The 12,561-nt window shown below is 49.3% G+C and overlaps 1 protein-coding gene across 10 annotated transcripts in view; it reads left to right on the top strand.

The window, feature by feature from the left end:
- SENP6 (SUMO specific peptidase 6) overlaps nucleotides 1-12,561 on the top strand; it is a 914,216-nt gene that overhangs the window by 303,083 nt on the left and 598,572 nt on the right. The gene's annotated exons all lie outside the window — the stretch shown is intronic.

Raw genomic sequence — 12,561 nt, 5'->3', positions numbered from 1 at the left:
CACATGTTTTTTGGGAATAAAGAAAGAACATGTCCTCTTGACATCATAAAAAAAATTAACAACCCAGAGCTATTCTAGTTTACTTTTTTGCCTGTTACTTGAGGCTCTGTAACTAAAGGCTTTTGGTCCACTCTACAAAGAGGGTACTTAATAATATTTTTATTTAGGTGTTTTAGAAAGAGCTACTATTCCTCCTCCGATGGCCTGGTAGCCCTTTGGGTACATACAAAGATTAGCAGGATAGAACTCTGAAAAACATGCTAATGCAGAAGCATATAGCCTCTCGCATAGTGATGGGGTGTTATGACGACATCTACTATTGAATATAGTCCTGACAGTGATAAAGCTTTTAAAGAAAAGTTATAAGAGCTGAGGGTAAATAGGGCATGTCGATCTTAGTCATCTGAATAGTCAGGATTTGGAAGACCAACTTAAGAGGAGTGTCTTGACATAGATTGAAGTGTTCAACTGCCAAGTAGAATAGATCAGTTTTAAAGTTTTTTTTTTTTAGAACTTGACAATGTCTCCGATGTTGTGATGGGCAATTCGACAGAGAGAAGGCTGCATGTGAAAGATAGAAATCCAAATCACCTGTATGTAGTCAAGTTGACATCTATTAGCAGTCCTTGGTTTTGTGACTGGAGGATACAAGAGCTCAGTAATTGTAAGGAAATGCCTCCTTGGCATGGTTGCCCCCTGACTTTTTGCCTTTGCTGATGCTATGTTTACAATTGAAAGTGTGCTGAGGCCTGCTAACCAGGCCCCAGCACCAGTGTTCTTTCCCTAACCTGTACTTTTGTATCCACAATTGGCAGACCCTGGCATCCAGATAAGTCCCTTGTAACTGGTACTTCTAGTACCAAGGGCCCTGATGCCAAGGAAGGTCTCTAAGGGCTGCAGCATGTCTTATGCCACCCTGGAGACCTCTCACTCAGCACAGACACACTGCTTACCAGCTTGTGTGTGCTAGTGAGGACAAAACGAGTAAGTCGACATGGCACTCCCCTCAGGGTGCCATGCCAGCCTCTCACTGCCTATGCAGTATAGGTAAGACACCCCTCTAGCAGGCCTTACAGCCCTAAGGCAGGGTGCACTATACCATAGGTGAGGGTACCAGTGCATGAGCATGGTACCCCTACAGTGTCTAAACAAAACCTTAGACATTGTAAGTGCAGGGTAGCCATAAGAGTATATGGTCTGGGAGTCTGTCAAACACGAACTCCACAGCGCCATAATGGCTACACTGAAAACTGGGAAGTTTGGTATCAAACTTCTCAGCACAATAAATGCACACTGATGCCAGTGTACATTTTATTGTAAAATACACCACAGAGGGCACCTTAGAGGTGCCCCCTGAAACTTAACCGACTATCTGTGTAGGCTGACTAGTTCTAGCAGCCTGCCACAAACCGAGACATGTTGCTGGCCCCATGGGGAGAGTGCCTTTGTCACTCTGAGGCCAGTAACAAAGCCTGCACTGGGTGGAGATGCTAACACCTCTCCCAGGCAGGAATTGTCACACCTGGCGGTGAGCCTCAAAGGCTCACCTCCTTTGTGCCAACCCAGCAGGACACTCCAGCTAGTGGAGTTGCCCGCCCCCTCCGGCCAGGCCCCACTTTTGGCGGCAAGGCCGGAGAAAATAATGAGAAAAACAAGGAGGAGTCACTGGCCAGTCAGGACAGCCCCTAAGGTGTCCTGAGCTGAGGTGACTCTAACTTTTAGAAATCCTCCATCTTGCAGATGGAGGATTCCCCCAATAGGGTTAGGATTGTGACCCCCTCCCCTTGGGAGGAGGCACAAAGAGGGTGTACCCACCCTCAGGGCTAGTAGCCATTGGCTACTAACCCCCCAGACCTAAACACGCCCTTAAATTTAGTATTTAAGGGCTACCCTGAACCCTAGAAAATTAGATTCCTGCAACAAGAAGAAGGACTGCCCAGCTGAAAACCCCTGCAGCGGAAGACCAGAAGACGACAACTGCCTTGGCTCCAGAAACTCACCGGCCTGTCTCCTGCCTTCCAAAGATCCTGCTCCAGCAACGCCTTCCGAAGGGACCAGCGACCTCGACATCCTCTGAGGACTGCCCCTGCTTCGAAAAGACAAGAAACTCCCGAGGACAGCGGACCTGCTCCAAGAAAAGCTGCAACTTTGTTTCCAGCAGCTTTAAAGAACCCTGCAAGCTCCCCGCAAGAAGCGTGAGACTTGCAACACTGCACCCGGCGACCCCGACTCGGCTGGTGGCGATCCAACACCTCAGGAGGGACCCCAGGACTACTCTGATACTGTGAGTACCAAAACCTGTCCCCCCTGAGCCCCCACAACGCCGCCTGCAGAGGGAATCCCGAGGCTTCCCCTGACCGCGACTCTTTGAACCTAAAGTCCCGACGCCTGGGAGAGACCCTGCACCCGCAGCCCCCAGGACCTGAAGGACCGGACTTTCACTGGAGAAGTGACCCCCAGGAGTCCCTCTCCCTTGCCCAAGTGGAGGTTTCCCCGAGGAACCCCCCCCTTGCCTGCCTGCAGCGCTGAAGAGATCCCGAGATCTCTCATAGACTAACATTGCGAACCCGACGCTTGTTTCTACACTGCACCCGGCCGCCCCCGCGCCGCTGAGGGTGAAATTTCTGTGTGGACTCGTGTCCCCCCCGGTGCCCTACAAAACCCCCCTGGTCTGCCCTCCGAAGACGCGGGTACTTACCTGCAAGCAGACCGGAACCGGGGCACCCCCTTCTCTCCATTCTAGCCTATGTGTTTTGGGCACCACTTTGAACTCTGCACCTGACCGGCCCTGAGCTGCTGGTGTGGTGACTTTGGGGTTGCTCTGAACCCCCAACGGTGGGCTACCTTGGACCAAGAACTGAACCCTGTAAGTGTCTTACTTACCTGGTAAAACTAATCAAAACTTACCTCCCCTAGGAACTGTGAAAATTGCACTAAGTGTCCACTTTTAAAACAGCTATTTGTCAATAACTTGAAAAGTATACATGCAATTTTGATGATTTGAAGTTCCTAAAGTACTTACCTGCAATACCTTTCGAATGAGATATTACATGTAGAATTTGAACCTGTGGTTCTTAAAATAAACTAAGAAAAGATATTTTTCTATATAAAAACCTATTGGCTGGATTTGTCTCTGAGTGTGTGTACCTCATTTATTGTCTATGTGTATGTACAACAAATGCTTAACACTACTCCTTGGATAAGCCTACTGCTCGACCACACTACCACAAAATAGAGCATTAGTATTATCTATTTTTACCACTATTTTACCTCTAAGGGGAACCCTTGGACTCTGTGCATGCTATTCCTTACTTTGAAATAGCACATACAGAGCCAACTTCCTACATTGGTGGATCAGCGGTGGGGTACAAGACTTTGCATTTGCTGGACTACTCAGCCAATACCTGATCACACGACAAATTCCAAAATTGTCATTAGAAATTGATTTTTGCAATTTGAAAAGTTTTCTAAATTCTTAAAAGACCTGCTAGGGCCTTGTGTTAGATCCTGTTTAGCATTTCTTTTAGAGTTTAAAAGTTTGTAAAAGTTTGAATTAGATTCTAGAACCAGTTTTAGTTTCTTAAAAAGTATTCCAACTTTTAGAAGCATAATGTCTAGCACAGATGTGAATGTGGTGGAACTCGACACCACACCTTACCTCCATCTACAGATGAGAGAGCTAAGGTCACTCTGTAAACTAAAGAAAATAGCAATGGGCCCCAAACCTACCAAAGTACAGCTCCAGGAGCTTTTGGCAGAGTTTGAAAAGGCCAACCCCTCTGAGGATGGCAACTCAGAGGATGAAGATAGTGACTTGGAGGGAAATTCCCCCCCTCCAGTCCTACTTAGGGAGAGCAGGGCTTCTCAAGCCCTGACTCCACAAATAATAGTCAGAGATGCTGGTTCCCTCACAGGAGGGACCAACAACTCTGAAATCACTGAGGATAACTCCAGTGAAGAGGACATCCAGTTAGCCAGGATGGCCAAAAGATTGGCTTTGGAAAGACAGATCCTAGCCATAGAGAGGGAAAGACAAGAGATGGGCCTAGGACCCATCAATGGTGGCAGCAACATAAATAGGGTCAGAGATTCTCCTGACATGTTGAAAATCCCCAAAGGGATTGTAACTAAATATGAAGATGGTGATGACATCACCAAATGGTTCACAGCTTTTGAGAGGGCTTGTGTAACCAGAAAAGTGAACAGATCTCACTGGGGTGCTCTCCTTTGGGAAATGTTCACAGGAAAGTGTAGGGATAGACTCCTCACACTCTCTGGACAAGATGCAGAATCTTATGACCTCATGAAGGGTACCCTGATTGAGGGCTTTGGATTCTCCACTGAGGAGTACAGGATTAGGTTCAGGGGGGCTCAAAAATCCTCGAGCCAGACCTGGGTTGACTTTGTTGACTACTCAGTGAAAACACTAGATGGTTGGATTCAAGGCAGTGGTGTAAGTAATTATGATGGGCTGTACAATTTATTTGTGAAAGAACACCTGTTAAGTAATTGTTTCAATGATAAACTGCATCAGCATCTGGTAGACCTAGGACCAATTTCTCCCCAAGAATTGGGAAAGAAGGCGGACCATTGGGTCAAGACAAGGGTGTCCAAGACTTCAACAGGGGGTGACCAAAAGAAAGGGGTCACAAAGACTCCCCAGCAGAAGGGTGATGAGACAACCAAAACTAAAAATAGTAAAGAGTCTTCTACAGGCCCCCAAAAACCTGCACAGGAGGGTGGGCCCAGAGCCTCTTCACAAAACAATGGGTACAAGGGTAAAAACTTTGATCCCAAAAAGGCCTGGTGTCATAGCTGTAAACAGCATGGACACCAAACTGGAGACAAGGCCTGTCCCAAGAAAGGTTCCACTCCAAACTCCCATCCAGGTAACACTGGTATGGCTAGTCTCCAAGTGGGATCAACAGTGTGCCCAGAGCAAATCAGGGTCCACACTGAAGCTACTCTAGTTTCTGAGGGTGGGGTGGATTTAGCCACACTAGCTGTCTGGCCGCCTAACATGCAAAAATACAGACAGCAACTCTTAATTAATGGGACTAGAATAGAGGGCCTGAGGGATACAGGTGCCAGTGTCACCATGGTGACAGAGAAACTGGTTTCCCCTGGCCAATACCTGACTGGAAAAACTTACACAGTCACCAACGCTGACAATCAGAGAAAAGTACATCCCATGGCAATGGTTACTTTAGAATGGGGAGGGGTCAATGGCCTGAAACAGGTGGTGGTCTCCTCAAATATCCCAGTGGACTGTCTGCTTGGAAATGACCTGGAGTCCTCAGCATGGGCTGAGGTAGAGCTAAAAACCCATGCAGCCATGCTGGGTATCCCTGAACTGGTGTGTGTGAAAACGAGAGCACAATGCAAGGCACAGGGTGAAAAAGTAGAGCTGGAGTCTGGAAAAATGGCCCAGCCTACCAAGAGAACAGGAAAGTCAGTTGGGAAACCAACTGCAACACAGCAAAAGAAAGGGAACCTCTCTTCTCAGGAAGAAGTTCTGCCCTCTGAGGGAACTGAGCCTTTGGAACTTGAACCTTATCAGGTTGAGCTCTTAGGCCCAGGGGGACCCTCAAGGGAAGAGCTGTGTAAGGGACAAGAAACCTGTCCCTCTCTTGAAGGCCTTAGGCAGCAAGCTGCTGAAGAGTCCAAAGGCAAGAAAAATGGAACACATAGGGTCTATTGGGAAGATGGGCTCCTGTACACTGAGGCCAGAGACCCCAAACCTGGTGCCACTAGGAGAGTGGTAGTGCCTCAGCTGTTCAGAGAGTTCATCCTAACATTGGCCCATGACATTCCCCTTGCTGGACATTTGGGACAAACCAAGACGTGGGAGAGGTTAGTCAACCACTTCTACTGGCCCAATATGTCCAGCATGGTTAAGGAGTTTTGCCTCTCCTGCCCCACCTGTCAAGCCAGTGGTAAGACAGGTGGGCATCCAAAGGCCCCCCTCATTCCACTTCCAGTGGTGGGGGTGCCCTTTGAAAGAGTGGGTGTGGACATAGTTGGTCCACTGGAACCTCCCACAGCCTCAGGAAATATGTATATCCTGGTAGTAGTGGATCATGCTACCAGGTATCCTGAAGCTATTCCCCTTAGGTCAACTACTGCCCCTGCAGTAGCCAAGGCCCTCATTGGTATCTTTACCAGAGTGGGTTTCCCTAAGGAGGTGGTGTCTGACCGAGGTACCAACTTCATGTCAGCATACCTAAAGCACATGTGGAATGAGTGTGGAGTGACTTATAAATTCACTACACCATACCATCCACAAACTAATGGCTTGGTTGAGAGATTCAACAAGACATTAAAGGGCATGATCATGGGGCTCCCAGAAAAACTCAAAAGGAGATGGGATGTCCTCCTGCCATGTCTGCTTTTCGCTTACAGGGAGGTACCACAGAAGGGAGTAGGGTTCTCACCCTTTGAACTTCTGTTTGGTCATCCTGTAAGGGGACCACTTGCCCTTGTTAAAGAAGGCTGGGAGAGACCTCTCCATGAGCCTAAACAGGACATAGTGGACTATGTACTTGGCCTTCGCTCTAGAATGGCAGAGTACATGGAAAAGGCAACCAAAAACCTTGAGGCCAGCCAACAGCTCCAGAAGTTTTGGTATGACCAAAAGGCTGCACTGGTTGAGTTCCAACCAGGGCAGAAGGTCTGGGTTCTGGAGCCTGTGGCTCCCAGGGCACTCCAGGACAAATGGAGTGGCCCTTACCCAGTACTAGAGAGGAAGAGTCAGGTCACCTACTTGGTGGACCTGGGCACAAGCAGGAGCCCCAAAAGGGTGATCCATGTAAACCGCCTTAAGCTCTTCCACGACAGGGCTGATGTCAATCTGTTGATGGTAACAGATGAGGATCAGGAGGCAGAGAGTGAACCTCTCCCTGATCTTCTGTCATCAGACCCAAAAGATGGTACAGTAGATGGAGTGATCTACTCAGACACCCTCTCTGGCCAACAGCAAGCTGATTGTAGGAGAGTCCTACAACAGTTTCCTGAACTCTTCTCCTTAACCCCTGGTCAGACACACCTGTGTACCCATGATGTGGACACAGGAGACAGCATGCCTGTCAAGAACAAAATCTTTAGACAGTCGGACCATGTTAAGGAAAGCATCAAGGTGGAAGTCCACAAGATGCTGGAATTGGGAGTCATTGAGCGCTCTGACAGCCCCTGGGCTAGCCCAGTGGTCTTAGTCCCCAAACCTCACACCACAGATGGAAAGAAAGAGATGAGGTTTTGTGTGGACTACAGAGGGCTCAATTCTGTCACCAAGACAGATGCTCATCCAATTCCAAGAGCTGATGAGCTCATTGATAAATTAGGTGCTGCCAAATTCCTAAGTACCTTTGACTTGACAGCAGGGTACTGGCAAATAAAAATGGCACCTGGAGCAAAAGAAAAGACAGCATTCTCCACACCTGATGGGCATTATCAGTTTACTGTTATGCCCTTTGGTTTAAAGAATGCCCCTGCCACCTTCCAAAGGTTGGTGAATCAAGTCCTTGCTGGCTTGGAGTCCTTTAGCACAGCTTATCTTGATGATATTGCTGTCTTTAGCTCCACCTGGCAGGATCACCTGGTCCACCTGAGGAAGGTTTTGAAGGCTCTGCAATCTGCAGGCCTCTCTATCAAGGCATCCAAATGCCAGATAGGGCAGGGAACTGTGGTTTACTTGGGACACCTTGTAGGTGGAGGCCAAGTTCAGCCACTCCAACCCAAGATCCAGACTATTCTGGACTGGGTAGCTCCAAAAACCCAGACTCAAGTCAGGGCATTCCTTGGCTTGACTGGGTACTACAGGAGGTTTGTGAAGGGATATGGATCCATTGTGACAGCCCTCACTGAGCTCACCTCCAAGAAAATGCCCAAGAAAGTGAACTGGACTGTGGACTGCCAACAGGCCTTTGACACCCTGAAACAGGCAATGTGCTCAGCACCAGTTCTCAAAGCTCCAGATTATTCTAAGCAGTTCATTGTGCAGACTGATGCCTCTGAACATGGGATAGGGGCAGTTTTGTCCCAAACAAACGATGATGGCCTTGACCAGCCTGTTGCTTTCATTAGCAGGAGGTTACTCCCCAGGGAGCAGCGTTGGAGTGCCATTGAGAGGGAGGCCTTTGCTGTGGTTTGGTCCCTGAAGAAACTGAGACCATACCTCTTTGGGACTCACTTCCTAGTTCAAACTGACCACAGACCTCTCAAATGGCTGATGCAAATGAAAGGTGAAAATCCTAAACTGTTGAGGTGGTCCATCTCCCTACAGGGAATGGACTTTATAGTGGAACACAGACCTGGGACTGCCCATGCCAATGCAGATGGCCTTTCCAGGTTCTTCCACTTAGAAAATGAAGACTCTCTTGGGAAAGGTTAGTCTCATCCTCTTTCGTTTGGGGGGGGGTTGTGTAAGGAAATGCCTCCTTGGCATGGTTGCCCCCTGACTTTTTGCCTTTGCTGATGCTATGTTTACAATTGAAAGTGTGCTGAGGCCTGCTAACCAGGCCCCAGCACCAGTGTTCTTTCCCTAACCTGTACTTTTGTATCCACAATTGGCAGACCCTGGCATCCAGATAAGTCCCTTGTAACTGGTACTTCTAGTACCAAGGGCCCTGATGCCAAGGAAGGTCTCTAAGGGCTGCAGCATGTCTTATGCCACCCTGGAGACCTCTCACTCAGCACAGACACACTGCTTACCAGCTTGTGTGTGCTAGTGAGGACAAAACGAGTAAGTCGACATGGCACTCCCCTCAGGGTGCCATGCCAGCCTCTCACTGCCTATGCAGTATAGGTAAGACACCCCTCTAGCAGGCCTTACAGCCCTAAGGCAGGGTGCACTATACCATAGGTGAGGGTACCAGTGCATGAGCATGGTACCCCTACAGTGTCTAAACAAAACCTTAGACATTGTAAGTGCAGGGTAGCCATAAGAGTATATGGTCTGGGAGTCTGTCAAACACGAACTCCACAGCGCCATAATGGCTACACTGAAAACTGGGAAGTTTGGTATCAAACTTCTCAGCACAATAAATGCACACTGATGCCAGTGTACATTTTATTGTAAAATACACCACAGAGGGCACCTTAGAGGTGCCCCCTGAAACTTAACCGACTATCTGTGTAGGCTGACTAGTTCTAGCAGCCTGCCACAAACCGAGACATGTTGCTGGCCCCATGGGGAGAGTGCCTTTGTCACTCTGAGGCCAGTAACAAAGCCTGCACTGGGTGGAGATGCTAACACCTCTCCCAGGCAGGAATTGTCACACCTGGCGGTGAGCCTCAAAGGCTCACCTCCTTTGTGCCAACCCAGCAGGACACTCCAGCTAGTGGAGTTGCCCGCCCCCTCCGGCCAGGCCCCACTTTTGGCGGCAAGGCCGGAGAAAATAATGAGAAAAACAAGGAGGAGTCACTGGCCAGTCAGGACAGCCCCTAAGGTGTCCTGAGCTGAGGTGACTCTAACTTTTAGAAATCCTCCATCTTGCAGATGGAGGATTCCCCCAATAGGGTTAGGATTGTGACCCCCTCCCCTTGGGAGGAGGCACAAAGAGGGTGTACCCACCCTCAGGGCTAGTAGCCATTGGCTACTAACCCCCCAGACCTAAACACGCCCTTAAATTTAGTATTTAAGGGCTACCCTGAACCCTAGAAAATTAGATTCCTGCAACAAGAAGAAGGACTGCCCAGCTGAAAACCCCTGCAGCGGAAGACCAGAAGACGACAACTGCCTTGGCTCCAGAAACTCACCGGCCTGTCTCCTGCCTTCCAAAGATCCTGCTCCAGCAACGCCTTCCGAAGGGACCAGCGACCTCGACATCCTCTGAGGACTGCCCCTGCTTCGAAAAGACAAGAAACTCCCGAGGACAGCGGACCTGCTCCAAGAAAAGCTGCAACTTTGTTTCCAGCAGCTTTAAAGAACCCTGCAAGCTCCCCGCAAGAAGCGTGAGACTTGCAACACTGCACCCGGCGACCCCGACTCGGCTGGTGGCGATCCAACACCTCAGGAGGGACCCCAGGACTACTCTGATACTGTGAGTACCAAAACCTGTCCCCCCTGAGCCCCCACAACGCCGCCTGCAGAGGGAATCCCGAGGCTTCCCCTGACCGCGACTCTTTGAACCTAAAGTCCCGACGCCTGGGAGAGACCCTGCACCCGCAGCCCCCAGGACCTGAAGGACCGGACTTTCACTGGAGAAGTGACCCCCAGGAGTCCCTCTCCCTTGCCCAAGTGGAGGTTTCCCCGAGGAACCCCCCCCCTTGCCTGCCTGCAGCGCTGAAGAGATCCCGAGATCTCTCATAGACTAACATTGCGAACCCGACGCTTGTTTCTACACTGCACCCGGCCGCCCCCGCGCCGCTGAGGGTGAAATTTCTGTGTGGACTCGTGTCCCCCCCGGTGCCCTACAAAACCCCCCTGGTCTGCCCTCCGAAGACGCGGGTACTTACCTGCAAGCAGACCGGAACCGGGGCACCCCCTTCTCTCCATTCTAGCCTATGTGTTTTGGGCACCACTTTGAACTCTGCACCTGACCGGCCCTGAGCTGCTGGTGTGGTGACTTTGGGGTTGCTCTGAACCCCCAACGGTGGGCTACCTTGGACCAAGAACTGAACCCTGTAAGTGTCTTACTTACCTGGTAAAACTAATCAAAACTTACCTCCCCTAGGAACTGTGAAAATTGCACTAAGTGTCCACTTTTAAAACAGCTATTTGTCAATAACTTGAAAAGTATACATGCAATTTTGATGATTTGAAGTTCCTAAAGTACTTACCTGCAATACCTTTCGAATGAGATATTACATGTAGAATTTGAACCTGTGGTTCTTAAAATAAACTAAGAAAAGATATTTTTCTATATAAAAACCTATTGGCTGGATTTGTCTCTGAGTGTGTGTACCTCATTTATTGTCTATGTGTATGTACAACAAATGCTTAACACTACTCCTTGGATAAGCCTACTGCTCGACCACACTACCACAAAATAGAGCATTAGTATTATCTATTTTTACCACTATTTTACCTCTAAGGGGAACCCTTGGACTCTGTGCATGCTATTCCTTACTTTGAAATAGCACATACAGAGCCAACTTCCTACAGTAATCAATTCTGGAGTGCCTTTTGTACTAGGTGGAGAGTTTAGTTGGATGCTTTTCTTTTACCAAGAGCAACTGTAGAGATTTCATGGTCTGTGTAGGAAGGTGGCTCTGTATGCACTATTTCAAAGTAAGGAATAGTATGCACAGGGTCCAAGGGTTCCCCTTAGAGGTAAGATAGTGGCAAAAAGAGATAATACTAATGCTCTATTTTGTGGTAGTGTGGTCGAGCAGTAGGCTTATCAAAGGAGTAGTGTTAAGCATTTGTTGTACATACACTCAGGCAATAAATGAGGAACACACACTCAGAGACAAATCCAGCCAATAGGTTTTTGTATAGAAAAATATATTTTCTTAGTTTATTTTAAGAACCACAGGTTCAAGTTCTACATGTAATATCTCATTTGAAAGGTATTGCAGGTAAGTACTTTAGGAACTTTGAATAATCACAATAGCATATATACTTTTTACATAAAACACATATAGCTATTTTAAAAGTGGACACAGTGCAATTTTCACAGTTCCTAGGGGAGGTAAGTTATTGTTAGTTCTTGCAGGTAAGTAAACCACCTACGGGGTTCAAATTGGGGTCCAAGGTAGCCCACCGTTGGGGGTTCAGAGCAACCCCAAAGTCACCACACCAGCAGCTCAGGGCCGGTCAGGTGCAGAGGTCAAAGTGGTGCCCAAAACACATAGGCTTCAATGGAGAAGGGGGTTCCCCGGTTCCAGTCTGGCAGCAGGTAAGTACCCGCGTCTTCGGAGGGCAGACCAGGGGGGTTTTGTAGGGCACCGGGGGGACACAAGTCCACACAAAAAGTACACCCTCAGCAGCACGGGGGCGGCCGGGTGCAGTGTGCAAACAAGCGTCCGGTTTTGAATAGAGTTCAATGGGAGACCAAGGGGTCTCTTCAGCGGTGCAGGCAGGCAAGGGGGGGGGGGGCTCCTCGGGGTAGCCACCATCTGGGCAAGGGAGAGGGCCTCCTGGGGGTCACTCCTGCACTGGAGTTCCGATCCTTCAGGTCCTGGGGGCTGCGGGTGCAGGGTCTTTTCCAGGCGTCGGGATCTGGGAAGCAGGCAGTCGCGGTCAGGGGGAGCCTCGGGATTCCCTCTGCAGGCGTCGCTGTGCGGGCTCAGGGGGGACAACTTTGGTTACTCACGGTCTCGGAGTCGCCGGAGGGTCCTCCCTGAGGTGTTGTTTCTCCACCAGTCGAGTCGGGGTCGCCGGATGCAGTGTTGCAAGTCTCACGCTTCTTGCGGGGATTGCAGGGGTCTTTAAACCTGCTCCTCTGGATACAAAGTTGCAGTCTTTGTTGAACAGGGCCGCTGTTCTCTGGAGTTTCTTGGTCTTTTGGAAGCAGGGCAGTCCTCTGAGGATTCAGAGGTCGCTGGTCCCGGGGAAAGCGTCGCTGGAGCAGTTTTCTTCTGAAGGAGGGAGACAAGCCGGTAGGGCTGGGACCAAAG

Source organism: Pleurodeles waltl, chromosome 5 (genome assembly GCF_031143425.1).
Source record: "Pleurodeles waltl isolate 20211129_DDA chromosome 5, aPleWal1.hap1.20221129, whole genome shotgun sequence".
Taxonomy (NCBI): domain Eukaryota; kingdom Metazoa; phylum Chordata; class Amphibia; order Caudata; family Salamandridae; genus Pleurodeles; species Pleurodeles waltl.
Note: the sequence above shows the minus strand (reverse complement) of the source record. Positions and strands in the feature narration are given on the sequence as shown.